Here is a 19,282-nt window from a genome sequence, read left to right on the forward strand (position 1 = left end):
ACCACGTATGGTCGAAAACTTTAAATATTAATAATATATTTAAATAAAAATAGATTTTTCGACCACACAAGGTCGAAAATTGTATTTTCTTAATTTAGGTAGAAATGTTTTTCGACCTCATGTGGTCGAAATTGTATATTCTTTCCTATTTCGACCACATGTGGTCGAAAACGTTAAATAATATTTAAATAAAAATAGATTTTTAGACCACACAAGGTCGAAAACTGTATTTTCTTAATTTAGGTAGAAATGTTTTTGTCGACCTCATGTGGTCGAAATTGTACACTTTCCTATTTCGACCACATGTGGTCAAAAACGTTAAATAATAGTTAAATAAAAATAGATATTTTTACCAAACAAGGTCGAAAACTGTATTTTCTTAATTTAGGTAGAATTTTTTTTTTCGTGAGGTCGAAAAAAATTTCACCCTATCAATTAACGACCTGCCCTTGTGGTCGAAAATTTGGCTTTTTTGACTTCATGCAGTCGAAATTGTTGGTCAATTTTCACCGAGCGTGACACAATTCAGCAAATACTAATTCTAAACATGTGTGATTTTTGTGACTTTCCTTTGCATCAGTGTTAGTTTTACTTCACAAGAATCCTATCCATTTCTGTTAAAAAAAATACACTAATAATAGCAAGATATAACTGAAAGCAAGCAAATCTTCTTTCCTATTTACGCCCTCATCTTGCAACTCGCTCTTCAATAGCTACAATTTAGCAAACCAACCATCTAAGATTGGCTTTGTGGCCACTGGCCAGTGGTCCACCCATCTTATCCCATTTTCCAAAGTAACCTCCATTTTCTCTTTAAAAAAACACAGAAAAGCTTTAAGAGGAACATGCAGAGTCATAATAACAGTAAATTGTTATCACGATAATCAGAATAATAGGAACAACTACTTTATTATTACTATCTTAGTTGGTTACTGTTATAACTATATACAGATGCAAAAAAGGCTCTATGATATTAGACACAATCTTCCCTGTTCTTTAAAAACCAAGTAGTAAATACATGAGGTAACATATGATACCAACGTGTTCCTCCAAAAATTACTAGACACCCACATTTCCAGTTCTTCAATCCGACATAGCAAATGAGAACATTCAGTTTCGGTGTGAGTAAGAAATTATTTATTCCCTTCTAAATGATGGTTAACCTAAGGGTATAATGGTAGAAATTAAGAAATTTGTTCAATCCCACTCCCTTTAACATCCTATTCCTTTCTTCTGCAAGTAGAATACTCAGCGGTGAGGATTAAATTGCAACCAACGAAAGCAATGGAAAGATTAAATTGCATAATAGACAGCCAAAGCTAAAGAGAGTTACATATCAGCTTCATCCTAACGTCCTCATGGCTGGTGGCCCCACTAGTGTGTCGAAATCCAACCTTATCTGAGGCCTTGGCCTTCTTCCCATTTTCACTTTGCTTCAAAAACATCGGATCAGTCGCCCAGAAGTGCAGTAGCTTCTTCCAATTATCATCACAGATCCACTTAGGCTTCAGAACTTTTTCACGGGCTCTACGTAGCGCATGCTTAAGTATAGTCCCCACCTTTTTCTCGAAATTCTGCGCTACTAATCTCATGTTCTGGCTTCCAAGAACACTTTGTCTGCAACGAAATTAAAATGTTTTCATTAATATATATGGAACATTCCATAACCAATCAACATATAGTTATATTATTTTACTACAAATAATAAATACCCTGAACTCTACAAACATCTGCTTCTTCAAATCCACTGACACCTTGCCCCAAGACGAAATGGCGCCTCTTTAGAGTGATTTGACTGACTGTGAAACTCTTTTAGTTGCTTTGCCCGGATAGAAGCTGCATCAAAACCAAAGAATTAATTTAAATATTACCTTAGATGTTTTAAAATAAAGTAAACAACTTATCGAAGTTCAATATAGAGGACCATACTCATTAACTGTCTCAAGGTCTCCTTGTTGGGGAGGTTCATCGTCAGAATCAAAGTTACTTTCTTGATGTCCCGACGTCACATCATTTGGGTTATATGAGGTCGATAGCTGTAATATAGTCGAACTGGGAGTAGCTGTCGAAGTACTGCGAGATACATGATAATAATCAGGGAGGCCATGTGAGATGGTGCAAGGTGTGCCAGGGTATTGAGATCGACCCTGTGGTTCTGTTTGGCCTTGAGACCAAAAAAATGGGTGCATGGTTACATGAGTCGGCTGACTAAATGCCAACCCATTGACTTCCCCATACTGTGGCAATGAAGGGCCACGTGGTGAGAGGTATGGGGGAGTAGATCAATATTTGGCAGGAATCCTAAGGGTTCCTGGCATTACGCCCTCTGGTGGTATAAACTGACTCTTCTTTTTTGATTTTTTCGGGGCTTTAGCAATAGCCTTATCCCTATTATCACCCGCCATCTACACAATAAAAAAAGGGTCAGAAAAAATGTTGAACGAGACATACGTAGATTTTTCTCTTCTTGAGGTATCTGCAAGAAAGAAAGGATCCACAATGATGAACTGCACTATAAAACAACTTCAAATGTCAGAGTCATATCTAATGCTGAGAGTCAGGTTTGGAAAGTTATTGCCATGGTGCTCTTGAATAACTTCCATGCCATGAATTCTGATGTAACAGTTCAATGCCTATCATAGGGTTCAAACGGAAAGACACAAGGCAATTTTCATGTCAGTGAATACTTATATCGAAAACATCAAAACAAAGATCAGTTACTACCACTTTGCTTTTGATAAAATCTAAAGTTTCTGCCTCGCACATAAAGCATATGCTATAAATATTACTGCTTTTTCTTTGCATATTTTGATGTGTCAGCACTGTATCATGGACCACTGCCCAGAAAAAACAAGAGGACCTTAGTTTTTCAAATCCTTGATTGTAAAAACACCTCTTTTGCTCCCAGAACAGATTAAATAATCTGGTTCTTAAGCCAACTCAGAGGTATTGCCTAGAAATCCGAGGATATGAGTTACTCAACTACTCTCTCATTGCAATCTCTACTAAAACAAATGTTCTATCCACCCATGCTCAGTTTGGTTGGACTTCAATATCTTCAGTATTTGTAGTAAAGCTACAGAGATTATGGTATAGTGCTCCTATTATTGTAAATAAGAAGCTTGTATGTCAATTGGCAAATTCGGACAAGTAACAACTTTAGATTTGGTTTACTCATTTGTTTAACTATCAAGATGACTACATCAGAAAAGAAAAAGAAAATTCAAGTAAGCTTAGTAAAAACTTGAACCATAAGTATACTTGATATCAAAGGAGACATCATGAACACTGTTCAAAAAATTTTACAACAGGGATTTCTTTTAGAAGAATGGAGAAAAGGAGCTGAAAAACTTCAGGCTTATTAATCTGATAGGCTCACGACATTTTTTGAACTGTAACTACTGTACTTAATGAATCCTGAAACAACCATCAGAGTTAAAAAGCACTCCTATAATTCGAAAGAATAAAACACCAAAACAAGAAAACAGAGGAATATGCTAAAGTACTCTCAGTTCCCAAATCTGTCTCCTCTTGAAAAATCTCAGAGAGCATAAAATTTCATGACCAATGCTTTTATATAGATTTCTTTTTAATGGAAGGAAAAGTACCAGCCTTTCAACTGTACATTCATGGAGTCTCAATAAGCTGTGTTATTGAATAGATTGATGCTCAACTGGATGAATATGGGAAAGTGGAGACAATTAAAATCACTAAGAGCCCGTTTGGATTGGCTTATAAGTTGCTTATAAGCTGTTTTTAGCTTTTGCGAGTGTTTGGCTGGCCGGCTTAAAGTTATTTTGTGCTTAAAATAAGCTCAAAAAAATAATTGAGTCCATTTGACTTAGCTTATCTAAAGCAGTTTATAAGCTGAAAACAGCTTATAAGCCAAAAAAAAAAAAAAAAAGTTAGACTACCCCAACTTATTTTTTTTAGCTTATAAGCTGCAAACAGCTTATAAGCATAAGCCCATCCAAAACAGGCTCTAAGAGCATTTTGTAGAATATTCTTAACGTTTAGATTACTCAAGAAAATAACTAAAAATATGTAATGAAATGATAAATAAAAGAAATTAGGGATTAGGGTTTGCAATTGGAATAAAAGGGGGAAATTGAACTGATTAAGTGAGGGCACGTGCAGAGCACGTGAGCTGCAGATCAATGGCCCAGATTAGATGGATTAAATAAAAAATACACGGTCCAGATTAACCCAGTTAGTTAGCAGTTTAAAAAGGAAAATTCCAGCTGGAATTAGGCAGTTATGATCTGGTATTTTTCTTCACTTTCTCTCTCTAAATTCTCCTAATCTCTCTTCCTTATCTCCTTTTTCTCATTACAGTTATTTCACCATTGCAGGTGAAATTCAGGCTCGGTTGTTCTCCATTGTAGCTTAGCTTAGTTCTTTCAGTGATTCTCATTGTAACCCTTGATTCCCATTGTAGTACCAATTCGATAGTCAATAAAACTTCCCCAGTTCATTCCAATTTACTATTCGATTACATATTCAATTTACAGGCCTATTACAAGTGGTATCAGAGCATCTTCCTGGCCAGATGACTATTACAGAAACCAGATCCAAATCCATGGAAGATAGTGTGAAAAAACTAGTCACAGTTACAAATTCACATTGAAGAGGCTAGAAAGAAGGCAGAAAATACAGATACAAAACTAGATGAGTTGGGTCGAACCCTAGAGAAGTTGGTGGGAAAAATCCTTCCCCCTCAAAATGGGATACTGGGAAGTGCACCGAGAGAACAGATGCAAAATGTGAATTCTGGCAGTAGCAGGAACAGAGGTGCTGAACAGCATGAAGGATTCACTAACAAGCACTACGGGGGAAATTTCAGTTCTAGGGTTGAGTTTCCTTACTTTGAGGGAATTGACCCTTGTTCCTGGCTAAGGAAGTGTGACAGGTACTTCAAGTATCACAATGTTACTAATCCACAAGAGAAGTTGGAAGCTGCAGTCCTTCACCTCAATGGTAAGGCTGAATCTTGGTATTTTTCCTATCACATAAGCAAAGGGAATGTTACGTGGAAGGATTTTACTGAAGAAATCTGTAAAAGGTTTGAAGATGCAGAAAACCGTAGACTCAATCTAATAAGAGAATTTAAGAAGATTGAACAAAAGGGCACTATTAATGAATATCTAGAGAAATTTGAGGAGTTAAAGACCTGGGTGTTGATTAGGAACCCAGCTATACCAGAGGAATTTTTCCTAGAATTTTTCATTGACGGGTTGAAAGATGAGATTAGGCATACTATTAAATTGTTGGAGCCTTATTCATTCAGCAAGGTTGTGGAAAAGCTAGGCATCAAGAGAACTTGTTGGAATCAAGTAGTAAAAATGGAAGGAATCAATGGAATAGAGGGGCATGACCTAGTAACTCCTATCAGCAAGGGAATTCAAGGGGTATGTCAACCTACAGAACTACAGGAGAGGCAAACCTAAGTAACTCCAACAATAAGCTGTCCGAAACTAGAAGGGCACAGGGCTTGTGTTATAAGTGTGGTGATAAGTATCATTAAGGTCACATATGTAAAACAAAGCAGATCAATGCTATGGCTGCTTCCCTTGAGCAAACAGAGGGGGAGCAAGAGGATATGCAGAATCAACAAGAAATACAGGAGATACCAAGGAACATGGTTACTAAAGACAATGGGGAATTTTTAGATTTTCCAGAAGGGGAGATAACTGAAGTTGTGAGCCTAAATGAATTATCAGGAACTGAAGTACCAAATACCATAACACTCAAGGGAGAATCAAGAAGAATTCATTAGCTATCATATTAGATTCAGGGAGTACACATAGTTTTTTAGACATTGAAGTTGCTAGGAAGATGGGGTGTGTAATTAAGGATGCCAGGCCTATAAGAGTAACCATTACAAATGGTACTCAAATCCTGAGTTTTCATTTTTGTCCTGCTTTCATATGGAAAATCCAAGGAATAGTGTTGGAAGATTCTGTCAGGCTCATAGGGTTGGGGGGTAATGACATGATTTTGGGGGGTGATTGGATGAAGGCTCACAACCCAATTTTGCTAGATTTTGAAAAACATAAGGTGGAGGTTACTCATAAAGGGACGAGGGTGGAACTCAAGGGTATATATAGTAGGGCAGAACTAAAAAGCATGACAGTTGGAGGAGTCAGGCAACTTCTCAGGAAAGAGCACACCATTTGGGCCTATTTGTTCACTATTTCAGCTACTGAATTGCAAGAGGAAGAAGCAGTACCTGAAGACATCAACCTTGTCTTGGAGAAATTCCCTAAAGTGTTTGTGGAACCCAAGACTCTGCCCCACAAAGACAGCATGATCACTACATACCCTTGAAACCAAATGCTGCCCCTGTTAGTATCAGACCCTCCAGGTATAACTTCTTCCAAAAAAATGAAATTGAGAAACAAGTGCAAGAAATGCTAAACAATGGGATTATACAACCTAGTCACCCACCCTTCTCTTCCCCAGTACTACTTTTGAAGAAAAAGGATGGTAGTTGGAGGTTTTGTATTTATTATAGGGAGTTAAATAGGATGACAGTTAAGGATAAATTTTTCATACCCTTGGTGGATGATTTACTAGATGAACTTAATGGAGCAACTATATTTTCTAAAATTGACTTGAGGGCAGGATACCATCAAATCAGAATGTTTGGGGAAGACATACACAAAACTGTTTTTAGAACCCATGTGGGCCATTATGGGTTCAAGGTAATGCCTTTTGGCCTTACTAATGCACCTGCTACCTTCCAAATCTTATGAATCATGTGTTTAGGGCCCACTTAAGGCAGTTTGTGTTGGTGTTTTTTGATGATATCCTCATTTATAGTAAATCAGTTCAGGATCGCTTAAATCATTTAAGACAAGTTCTGGCAATTTTAAAGGGGGGACAACTTTATGCCAAACTGTCTAAATGTTCCTTTGGTCAAAAGCAAGTGGAATATTTGGGACACATTATTTCTCAAGCAGGAGTGTCCACTGATCCTTCTAAAATTAATGCTATGGCTAAATGGCCCGAGCTCAAATCTCTCAAAGCTTTGAGAGGATTTTTAGGGCCCACTGGGTACTACAGGAGGTTTGTGAGATTCTATGGTGTTATAAGCAGACCTTTAACAAATTTATTGAAGAAAAATGCATTTCAATGGAGTACAGAGGCTTCTACTGCTTTTGAAGCACTGAAGGTTGCCATGACCACATCCCCAGTGTTGGCACTTCCAGATTTTACCAAAATGTTCATAGTGGAGACTGATACATGTGCTACTAGCATGGGAGAGGCAAGTGCTTTTGAAGCACTGAAGGTTGCCATGACCACATCCCCAGTGTTGGCACTTCCAGATTTTACCAAAATGTTCATAGTGGAGACTGATGCATGTGCTACTGGCATGGGGGTTGCGTTAATGCAAGAAGGCAGGCCACTAGCCTTCTTCAGTAAGGCTCTAGCAGCCAAGCACTTGGGATTATCTACCTATGAGAAGGAGTATATGGCTGTTTTATCAGCTGTGGATAGATGGAGGCACTATTTATAGGTGAATCATTTCATTATACGGACAAATCACCACAGTTTGAAGTTCTTAGTAGAGCAGAGGGTCAATACTGCATTACAACAGAAGGGGCTTACTAAATTGTTGGGTTTGGACTATGAGGTTCAATACAAGAAAGGGGCAGAGAACAGGGTTGCTGATGCCCTTTCTAGAAGACAAGAGGAGGGATCTTCCCTCAATGCTATTTCTATGGCTGAACCTACTTGGATGCAAGAAGTTGCATTGTCATATGAGCATGACCCTATAACTATTCAATTACTCACTGAACTGGTGACTGGCCCTGATGGGAAACCATTTTACTCATTGCACCAAGGCATCATCAGGTTCAAGAACAAGATATGGGTGGGTAAAGCAACTGATCTAAGGGCAAGAATTTTCGCAACTTTCCATCAATCCCCTTTGAGAGGACATTCAGGACAACAGGGTACTTACAAGAGGTTGGATATGGTGTTCTTTTGGCCTAATATGAAGGCTGAAATTTGTAAATGGGTATCTGAGTGACACATGTCAAAGAGTGAAGAATGAGCAGGTGCACTACCTGGGATTCCTTCAACCCCTTTCTATTCCTGATGCTCCTTGGCAAGACATTGCCATGGGTTTTATAGAAGGCTTACCCTCTTTTGGTCATAAAAACTCTATTTTGGTGGTAATAGACAGGCTGACCAAATATGGTCACTTTTTGCCTCTTAAACACCCCTATACAGCTAAAGAGGTAGCTGATGTGTTCCTCCAGGAAATCTACCGGCTTCATGGCCTTCTTAAGTCTATAGTATCCGATGGGGATTCCATTTTCACAAGTCAATTCTGGCAGCAACTCTTTAAAACCATGGGAACCAAGCTCAACTCAACATGTCATCCTCCTACCACCCCCAATCAGATGGGCAAACAGAATGACTTAACAGGTGCCTAGAGTCCTACCTTCGATCTATGGTTTGGGCTAATCCTAAAGGATGGGTAAAATGGCTTCCACTTAAAGAATGGTGGTATAATACCAACGATCATACAACCCTTACAACTACACCATATGAGGCCCCATATGGAATTGCTCCCACACAGATTTCATTGGGTTCATTACCCCCACCCCACCAACACTGCAGTTGGGGTTTGTTTGGCTCAGAGACAGAGCATGCTACAACAGCTTAAGGACAATCTACAAGTGGCACAATCTCGTATGAAATTCTATGCTGACAGGAATAGGTCAGACAGGGTCCTACAAGTGGGTGACTTTGTTTATTTAAAGCTTCAACCTTATCCTCAAGCATCAGTGGCTATACGCAGGAATCTTAAACTCAGTGCAAAGTACTACGGGCCCTATCAAATTACTCATAAGATTGGAAGTGTTGCTTACCGTTTAGCCTTGCCAACAGGGTCGCAAATCCATTCAGCTTTTCATGTTTCTCAGCTCAAAAAACGAGTTAGACCTAGCATTGTTCCTCAGTCTCAGCTTCTGAGTTGTGACAGTGATGGTCGAGTACTCATCCAGCCCTTGGCTATTCTGTAATGTCGCGTGGAGAAAAGAAACAACGCAACTGTTGCTCGAGTTTTGGTTCATTGGTCGAATATGAGTAAAGCAGAGGCGACGTGGGAGGATTGGGGGTATATTGTAGGTCAATTCCCGGAGTTTGTAGCACAACTTCAACCTTGAGGACAAGTTCGATTTGAAGGGGTCGGCATTGTAATGAAATGAGAAATAGGAAAAATTAGGGATTCGGGTTTGCAATTGGAATAAAAGGGGGGAAATTGAACTGATTAAGTGAGGGCACGTGCAAAGCACGTGAGCTGCAGATCAACGGCTCAGATTAGATGGATTAAATAAAAAATACGCGATCCAGATTAACCCAATTAGTTAGCAGTTTAAAAAGGGAAATTCCAACTGGAATTAGGCAGTTATGATCTGGTATTCTTCTTCACTTTCTCTATCTAAATTCTCCTAATCTCCCTTCCTTATCTCCTTCTCATTACGGTTATTTCACCATTGTAGCTTAGCTTAGTTCTTTCAGTGATTCTCATTGTAACCCTTGATTCACATTGTAGTACCAATTCGATAGTCAATAAAAATTCCCCAGTTCATTCCAATTTACTATTCGATTACATATTCAATTTACAAGCCTATTACAGAATATGAGATGAATATTCTTCATGATTGTATCAAAATTAGTGAGAATACCGATTTGCATGCTTCAGTTCCAATACCAATGAATGATTATGTATCATCTTGCTTATGCACTATTTTACTCACTAAGAAATCTTCAGAATCCTGCAAGTGTTCCTCCTGCTATAAATTCGAGGCTTTCACCTCTTCCTCATGAACCTGTTGAATATGATTGTGGTGCAACAGTTGATATCCCTCTTGATAATTCAAAGGTGAAACAGAATAGTCACTTTAACTTTTGTAAAGTTTTCCTGCATATATAACAATTCAGGATCAGAAGAATAAAGAGAAAGGACTCCAAGCTAAAGAAGCTGAACTGAAAAAAAAAAAAAAAAAAAAAAAAAAAAAAAAAAAAGAACATGTAAGCTTGTAAGATTCCTCGAATTAGTGTTTGAAAGAATCTATTGTAAGCCACTATATTTCTCTTTAGGCATTTTATTTACTGTTAATTGGCTATTTTATTGGTTTCATATAGGGGACCTGAAAAGGAGGAAGATGCTATAGCAAGAGGTAGTTCTGCAGTGTAACCTTCACAATTTTTGTAAATATCAAATTTCAGTCCATCTATTACCCGCAAAGAAGTACTACACAACCACAGGAACAGAGAGCTACCGCGACAGAATGGAGTACTCAATTCTCTGTTTTCGGGTACTCTAGACAGAGCCAACAACATTACAAGGACTTAGGGAGAAGTTAATTAAAAGAACAATTCACCTACACTCTCCCAAAAAAGTTTCAATTTTGAGACCAATGATAGAGATAACTGCAATTATTAATACATAAAGAATAAGCAACTTGGCATTGTAAGTTCTCTGTTATTCAGTTAACAGATTATCAGAGCCAGAGGTGATTTGATTTTAATCAACTTAAAAAAGCAATAACGAGTCAAGTTTTGACATTTATGACCAATCTAATTCAGACTCACCAATTTCAGACTTGCATGGGAGACTCCAAACTGAACATCCAGAACTTGGGATGAGATTTTGTCAAAGCATTTCTCAGAAGTAAAGTTTGAGAAAGTATATTATAGATAAAGCTAAAAACAATTAAAAGATTAAAAAAGGACTATGAAAGCAAGTAACTAAATCTGGGATAAGATTAAGATCATATAAAATGACAATATGCATAAAAAAAAAAAATAAAAAAAAAAAAAGAACACCAACTAATGAAAAAAACAAGAGAAGGAAGAAGAGAAACTGTTTCAATTTTCTTTTCCAACACTGTTTCATAAATTTTTTGGATCATATGTATCAACTCTTAACATTTACACAACAATCATAACTCATAATTGCATAAAAATATCAAGCAGTACACAACAATCATAACTTGTAATACAAAAGAAAGCTTAAGTATTCAGATACTAATAAGTCTTACAACCAAATAAATAAAACGACACATATTTAATACTTCTAAAATGAAAAACATGCTAATTTTCATCACTTTCTTCCTCGTCGAACCATTCTTCCTCGTCGGGTGTTTCACTTTCAACATTTTCTTCTAAAACTTCATTAACTTCTTCTATACCGATTTCTTCTAATATATGTTTTGCATGCTCCAGTTCAGTTTCTAACTCAAGGTTGACTATTCGGTTAGCGTGTGTTATGCCGTCATTCTGAAAGGCAGACAGGTCATTCTCAACTTCCACACGACCAATAGGCTTGGTTTTAATAACCACCCACCAATCTGACTTATCTGGTCGCAATGGATACGGGACATAGTACACTTGCTTAACGTTGTATGCAATGACGAAAGGATCATAAGCTGCATACCTCAGCGAGTGCTTTACTTCAATGATATTGGAATCTTTCAGTACAGTCGTACCTCTTTTTGGGGTTGGATCAAACTAGTTGCACCGAAACAAAACAATTTTTTTTCCTTGGCCAACTAGAATACTCTAATTCTAAAATCTCTTCGATTACACCAAAAAAATCAACACCATAAGCACCTTTAACCCACACACCACTGTTATTAATTTTCATATGGTTAGCACATTCTCGGGTATTAAATTTGAAACCATTAACAAGATATTTGTCCATACAATTGGTACCAATGGGTCCCCAAGATAAGTCCTTCAAAAATTGTTCATAAAAACCACAAGGTGTATTGTGAACCTATTAACAGTTAAGAAATAGAAAGTTAGAAATAGTAGATTTCAAAACTTTAAAGTTTGTAATTATGGTAGCTTTGTGTTAGAAAATTATAAAACTTACGTAATTGTTAAACCACGTTGCAAATTGGTCGTACTTTTTCTTGGCCATATATCTCCACAAAGAGACTGTGCAACAAAGTGGTATTTAAGTTAGTCGCTTTTACATTTTAAATGAATAGTTTCTGCCATTTCATTTCAACTTACTCATAATAAGGTTGAACTTCTGGGAAATTTAACAAGATATGTGTGGATGCCGATTTATCCTCCATTTGATTCAATGGTCTCACATGTATTTTTGACCTATCACCTGGTTGATTAAAGATCGATATCAGCTCCGGCAAAGAATTATTCACACCTCCATCATAGTGTCAATTAGGCCTATTTCTCAAACAAGCCACATAGTTCTCAAAGTAGTAACAACAGAAATGAGATGTTTCCTTGGCTAAACTTCGCACATTGAGCCTTCCACTTTCGATTTCTGCTTGATATCCCTTTTAAACTTGCCAATACACCTGCACTTATAATGTGTTGTGTTACGGTTCACATTTTACGTGGATGCATAAAAGCTACTATGAACTTGTTGGTGCTCTTTCGGACTTGTTTTGAAAAAGAGTCGTGGTAAACCAGTGGTGAAGGGTGTATTCAAATATAGTGAAAAATTCTTCGTAATCCAGAGTTCTGTATAAGGGTTCTGGTGCTCCCTTGGGGAAAGTGTTAAGCTCCCCAATATTAAGGATCCATAGAATACGATTGACCTTCGAGCTTCAATGTGTGATTATGTATGAACTGCTTATGTTTTGTTTAGTTTCCCGTATAAAAAATACCATCGTGGCATATCATTTTGGCTTTAAAAGAATTAAAGAATTTCCCTTTAAATAAGGGTAGTTTAAGTTCGGATTAAAAACATCCGTGATAAAATAATATTGTCAATAATATTGTCCTTTTACTTATAAGGATAGTATACTGGGCATATCCCAAACTTGGGCCCGGAAGGAAATTCCATTTATTCGAATTCGTTAAGTTCGGTCTAGCCCAAACGTTTCTGGACTTTCTTTTCTTATGCTTTCTCCAATTATAAAATATACTTTTAACGACATGTTCAAAGACAATCAACTTTGTGCAAGAAAATATAATTCCATTTTTATTCACTTTAATCAAGTGGAATACAACTCTTTTATCGTTTGGATGCAATTTTGAAATATTGTCTACCCAAATCCTAGGTTCTAACCTGTAAGGGTTTCAATAGTTATACCCAAAACATTTACAACAAAAAAGTACGTTCATACAAGATGAATGTAAATGTATAAAATAGGCATGTTTTATACAAAGTAAAGAGAGGGAAGAAAACTTAGCTCTGTCGGCCTTGGGCCCGAATCCCGCACTCTTCTAGTCCTTCGTTCGAAGCTTTAAACGTCCGATCCTTTTACTTTGTCCTTAAGACTTGCTCTCCGTGCTTGTTTTATTGGTACCTCGCACAGTGAAAAGGATAGTAGTTAGTCAAAATGACACGACACCCCATAGGGTGACATTAGGAACATAAAATATAATATCCCTCGGACTCGTATCAAACTTTGAGAGCTTTGATTATGGAGGCTCAGACTCATGGTTCCAAACATGGCAAAGGAGCCTGGATCATGCCGCGGCTGCAAACTAGTGGCCATTCTAATTGCTTTTCCAGGCGCATGTCGGTTCCTATCTCGTGATATCAATGTGAGATCATCTTTGCCCAAACTGAGGGATAACCTTTCTGGACTAGGCATGGCCTCCAACGTCATTTTTTTCATTGGCCCTAGTGTAGTATCAAATTCTAATCAGTGGACTTTCCCAATGTAGTAATCTGTTCCTTTTTAAGAACATAGCAGCAGCACCTGCTTTACTTTCATCAAATATGGCATCTGTTCTTTATGAATAAAGGGCAACAATTTGCCAAAAAGAAGTATAGCAGCAGCTTATTTTGCCCAAAAGTATAGCAGCAGTTTATTTTTCTTTTTCCATTCAAACATAGCAGCTTCCCAAAAGTAGTATAACACATGCCCAACAACAATAGTTGTTTAAGATGGATCAACTGTAGCAAACCAAACTCAAGGAACAACATGTTCTCAAACTCAAAGTGAAAGAAGCACAACAGGCGACAAGAACCAAATTAAGTAGCTCAGCACAACAGTTTCATACAGTAGCAAGGGTATCAGAATGTGAAGCATTAATTGTGTATAGCAGTTCAAGTGCCAAAGCACAGCACTTGAGGATTTTGCAAGTGCAGCAAATGGCAAGATACTACAATCTAGGCAGCACGGCAAGTGCAGCAATGATAAATAACAGGAGTTTACCTCAAAGGCAGTGGACAACTTTGCCCCAAATTATAGCAGAGCTCATGATGTAGTGTTTGTCCTCATCAAAGGCGCAAAATTTAAGCACAATAGTTGGCACAGTGTTTTCAGCCAAATGTGCAGCAGAAGTACAGCAGAAGCTCAACTTTGGCAGCATCTCATGGATAATGGGTTTTTGGGAGATGTCCCCCAAGTTATGCAAAGAAAAGAGAGAATGAAGAATAAGTATCAAGAAAATACAGGCTTAGCAGACTATTAACAAGAGAGCATACTGTATTTTGACATGCTGAAGGATTAATGTAATAAACAAAGACTGAGGCTAAGGTTTCAAAAGTGGATGAGCCTAAACCAAAAAAAGAATCCCAAGACAGATTTTATAATATTCATTTAGCTTTAAAATAAGAGCTTATTGATGGATCTTCAAACATTTCATTCAGGACTATTAATGAAGAACAACCAAGTAAGCACATACTACAATTCATGAGCCAAAGCAAATGTACTTAGCCATTTTAGTTTTATATGAACAACTTTCTAAGGTTTGTATGCCCAAACAGTGACTCCTTACTCTAGGCTTAGCTAAACTAATGCAAATAGGGGGTTCTGATAGTGAACCTGTTATTTTTCTAAATATGAACACAAGCATATATTAACAATGATCTATTCTTTCAAACTACCCTATAAACTACCTTCATCTTCCCTGTACAACAACATGTGTAGTCAAATAAAGGGAGACAAAATAACTGGAACTCATCAAATAGGAACAGGTTGTAACACACAATATTAAGCTCAAAGGGTAGAACAACAAACTTGAAACAACATTGACAATCTGAAGCACTTCACAGATATAGGATGAAATAGATTAGTCAAAGAAGACTAGCTAACCAAAATTTTTGAAGCCCAAAAGTGATTCTGCTAATAAGAACATGTTCTTTCCAAACTTGAACATTGAAGCTTTACCAGGATGATGACTTGAACTTACTTGCAATGAAAATATAGAACTTAAGAGAACAAAGTTGAAATTACACTCAAGGATCACTGATTTAAACTACAAAGGACAGATTCCAAAAGGGCAATAGAGTTTACAACTGGTGTCTTGAGGGGTTTTGAGATTCTTAACACATGTGAGGGATCAAACCTAGTCTTAATCAAAACATTTTTATCTTTGCTATTACTCTGGAAAATTATACATAATAAAGTGAACAACCTGCTTCTAGACATGTTTAGAGATAGATAAATGGAAACATGAGCTTTACCAGTTTCCCTTTTTAGGATGGAGAATGGACAGCAAATGGGGGTTTCATACACAGCAACAACAAACTCCTCAGAAAGCAACAGAGTCAAGCACAACTTTATTGCACAAATTTGAATCATACATGAGGCTAATAACTGAAGAGATGAGTAGAGCTAAGTGCAACATCAAACAAACTCAGCATTTTAAAGAAAGAAAATAAAAAGTAAACTTAAAACTAATCATGAATCGTCAAACTAAACCATCAGTTTAAAAGACAAGATATAAAAAGGGAGCTAAGTGCAACATCAAACAAACTCAGCATTTTAAAGAAAGAAAATAAAAAGTAAACTTAAAACTAATCATGAATCGTCAAACTAAACCATCAGTTTAAAAGACAAGATATAAAAAGGGGGTTACCACCATCCATCTTCCAATGCCACACAAGATCCAAAGGTTTCTAGAACCTCAGCATGGTAGGCCATTGGAGGAGGTTAAACCAATCCCTAAGCTTGCCTTAGTTTATCATTTAAGATCCAGATTCAGTTTCATAAAATCTACTTGTAATAGGAGATGTTAAGTGTCAATAAAAGATGTTCCCTCAATCTTTCTTTAAGAATCATATAGTCATTCCAACCAGAATAAGTAGTAATATCACCTGGCTAAAGAAAAAGGAAATCACAACAATAATATTCATGAAATTCCTAACCAGTTCTAGGACCAGCATTTTAAATTAAAGGAAAGGTCAATTGTCTTAAACTATTAGTCCAGCAGTTCTCAGAAGAAATCATCACTTCAAACAAAGTTAGCCATCTTAAAAGATCACACTAATTTGCATCCTGTTTTGTCCTAAATAGCACAGTGAAAAGAGATTTGCTACAGATTTGGAAAATTACTGGAACTCAACAATATTTAGAGAACATCTCCAGCAATTATTAAGGTCTAGATGACACCTAGTCTCACTAAAACAACTGAATTTGGACAGTTTTGATAAGCTAGCTATAATTTAAATGAATCATTTGCATATAGACAACATAAAGAGGAATCAGTAGCTTGTGAAGCTCATTAGGGAAGACACACCACTGGAATCTTAATAGCACATCATAGTGAACAAAAAGCTAAAAAAAATAAGGGGACAACTTATACTTCAAACTAAATCCAAACAATAGCCATTGCTATTACATTTCAATCACCCTAGAATTTTCCAAACAGGGAGAGCTAGACCAGTATTTCAATTAGAGAATGCATATGGTTAGCCTAGATGACCAGGCTTACCTTCTACTAATTCAAAGTTTTCTGATTTTTAGTCATCTTCTAACTAACAGACCATGCTAGACATACAATACATCTTAAGGGCTTGTATTTTGATACTCAGTACCTATCCCTATAATTGAATGTTGATTTTATGATCATAGCACACATGTGGTCCCTTTCCACATTTATTTATGACTCATCCCAATATAGAGGACCTCCAGGATTGACTACATAAAAGACTAAATGGAAAAGATGAAATCACATAGATCATAACCAAGTAAACAAGTCCATCAACTTCATGTTTCAGTAAAAGATCATATGGCATTTAAGCAAAACATCCAGTTTTTATACCATTGCCAGATCCAAATCAGCTTTTTAATTAGTTGGTTCACAAAGATTTATACCACTGCTCGTTTCTGTTCCAGATCTTTAAGTTATCCCTCTTCAAAAGGAGCTGGTCATAGATATGACCATTAGCTACTTCAACACATATTTATGGACTAGTCTAAGCATGGATAATGAAGCAATCTGCCACATAATAGAGCTGTAAATTAGTTACAAGTCCTATTCATTTATCATATGACTAGCATGTTGCCAAGCTTATAACAAATGTGCTCGAATTAACAATTAGATAGATAGCAACCTGGAATTATCAAAATATAATACATAAGATCACTAATTGTTCCTAATTAAAGGCATCTAATTAATCCACTAGTAAATCACATAATCATGCCACTGAACAGGCTAATTTAAACAAATACATGAACACATAGGAAGAACAATAAAGAGACGGAAAGAAGTTTGTCGAGCAGCGGTGGGGGCGCCAAGAGTTGACGATGCCACCTTTCACCCCAATCGATTCTGACGAGCGGAAATCGACTTCCAAAAATTATGTTTTAGCGAGAACTTCCTCAAAACTCAGGACTTTTGTCATGTTTCTGAGTGTTCAAGTCCTTGGGGTGTAGAAACCCCTTTGTGGGTGTAAAAACCCAATTTTTTTGGTCTCTGAACTTGTGTTGTTGTAAAATGAAGAGAGGGGTTCTGTATTTATAGAAGAACTAAGAGTACCAATTTATGCTTTGAACCGATGTGGGACTTTTCCCATATCAAAAATTTGTTTGAATTTTGAATTTTAATCTTTAACAGCTGTAATTCGTACTGGAAAACAAAAAAAAAGGTCGAAAATCAACAAAGTTACCCTTTTAATTCGATTTGCTGGCGGAAGACAACAAGGGCATTAAATGGATTGCCATTTATGGATGAGCAAGTCCTGAAGGAGTAAAAAGTGAAAAGAATCTCTTCCCAAAATGGCGAAAATGCGTGCTGGCTTCGTTTGAACAAAAGCTAGGGTTCGTTTGGGGCTGGTTGTTTTTGGGAAATGAAGGCTGATTGGGTTATTAGCAGGGGTGGCAAAATTAGCCCAAACCCATTTGATCCGCCCAATTCATCCAATTATTGATGGGTTTGGGCTTAGAGTGATTTTGAAGATGGGCTGATTTAGGTCTGTCCAAGTTGATCCATCACAAATCATCAGTCCAAACTGATCCATTAAATGAGCTAAAACTAACCCATCAACTATCCCCTGTTTCAAAGTGTAACAGAAACAAAACTTCATTAACTTTTTTATTTATTATTTTTTTAAGAAAAAATTGATTTAAAATTATTTTAAATTCTTAATTTTTTTATATTCTTCATTATTTTAAAAATAAAAATAAAAAATTATTTTATTTTCTTTTTAAAATTTCGAATAGAATATATGTATGAATAACTTATCAGAAAATATTAAAAGTGAAGGTCTTTATTATTTGAGTGAAAACATTCTAAATGTATTAGTTTGACAAAAAGAGTGAGAAATATGTAGGTTCAATATAAAGTAACAAACTAATATTATTATATATGAACTTGAATAAGAAAAACAGAAAACTAAAACTGTATTGAATTCCATGTCTAATCAAAGTTCTTTTTTATTTTTATTTTTTTATTTCTCACATAAATATAAAAATACAAATTACAAGCTAAAAAGGAAAAAAAAAAAGAAAAATTAAATAAATGTATACATCTATATTGACGGTACGTGCCTACCTCTTTCTTTTTCCCTTTAGTTTTCTAAATATCTTTCACAACTCATAGCAGGAAGAGAAAACAGTTATCAAATCCTATTCATGTTTACAGAAAACTAGATATCAAATACTACTATTATAATCTATATAATAAATATATGTAGAAATCAAATTCAAACAAAACAAAATAACACCCTAGAATGTTAGTTTGAAATTTCTAAAAGTAATGGGCATCATTTAGCCCATCTTGACCCGCCCATCTTAGCCCAAGCGAGTATTGGATAGGATTGGGCATTGGCTCATCTATAAATTCAACCCATTTTGATCAGCCCAACTTCAGCCCAAATGGCCCATCTACCGCCTCTAGTTATTAGGGAGTTAAAACAAAAATGGGCTGGGTATTTGTGAGATATTTGGGCTGAAGTCTTTTAGCCCCAAAGGAATTAAAATGTAAGGGCTGATTTAGGATTGAAAAAAGTGGCTAGAGTTGTACTTAAATTGTAACCTATTCTTGTGCAAACTTAGACACTTTGGCTCAAATTGAAACCGATTCCTTTTAATCAAATGAAATCAATCTT

At 36.4% G+C, this 19,282-nt stretch overlaps 2 long non-coding RNA genes across 5 annotated transcripts; both read right to left on the reverse strand.

Moving 5' to 3' along the window:
• Positions 1–990: 990 nt before the first annotated feature.
• On the reverse strand, positions 991–3,732 carry LOC132619028 (uncharacterized). 3 transcript variants are annotated; one of them, XR_009574472.1, is made up of 4 exons: positions 3,609–3,732; positions 1,930–2,405; positions 1,713–1,836; positions 991–1,617 (listed from the first exon to the last, which is right to left on the reverse strand). It is a non-coding gene; the product is annotated as an uncharacterized LOC132619028 (long non-coding RNA). The 3 variants fall into 3 exon arrangements; XR_009574471.1 differs by having other exon boundaries at positions 1,930–2,633; positions 3,609–3,705; XR_009574470.1 differs by having other exon boundaries at positions 1,930–3,693.
• Positions 3,733–9,567: 5,835 nt separating this feature from the next.
• On the reverse strand, positions 9,568–17,953 carry LOC132619027 (uncharacterized). Of its 2 annotated transcripts, XR_009574469.1 has the most exons (5): positions 12,040–17,953; positions 11,897–11,961; positions 10,612–11,797; positions 10,215–10,339; positions 9,568–9,937 (listed from the first exon to the last, which is right to left on the reverse strand). It is a non-coding gene; the product is annotated as an uncharacterized LOC132619027 (long non-coding RNA). The 2 variants fall into 2 exon arrangements; XR_009574468.1 differs by lacking the exon at positions 10,215–10,339 and having other exon boundaries at positions 9,569–9,937; positions 12,040–17,952.
• Between the last annotated feature and the right edge of the window lie 1,329 nt (positions 17,954–19,282).

This window comes from Lycium barbarum, chromosome 11, assembly GCF_019175385.1.
Source record: "Lycium barbarum isolate Lr01 chromosome 11, ASM1917538v2, whole genome shotgun sequence".
Taxonomy (NCBI): domain Eukaryota; kingdom Viridiplantae; phylum Streptophyta; class Magnoliopsida; order Solanales; family Solanaceae; genus Lycium; species Lycium barbarum.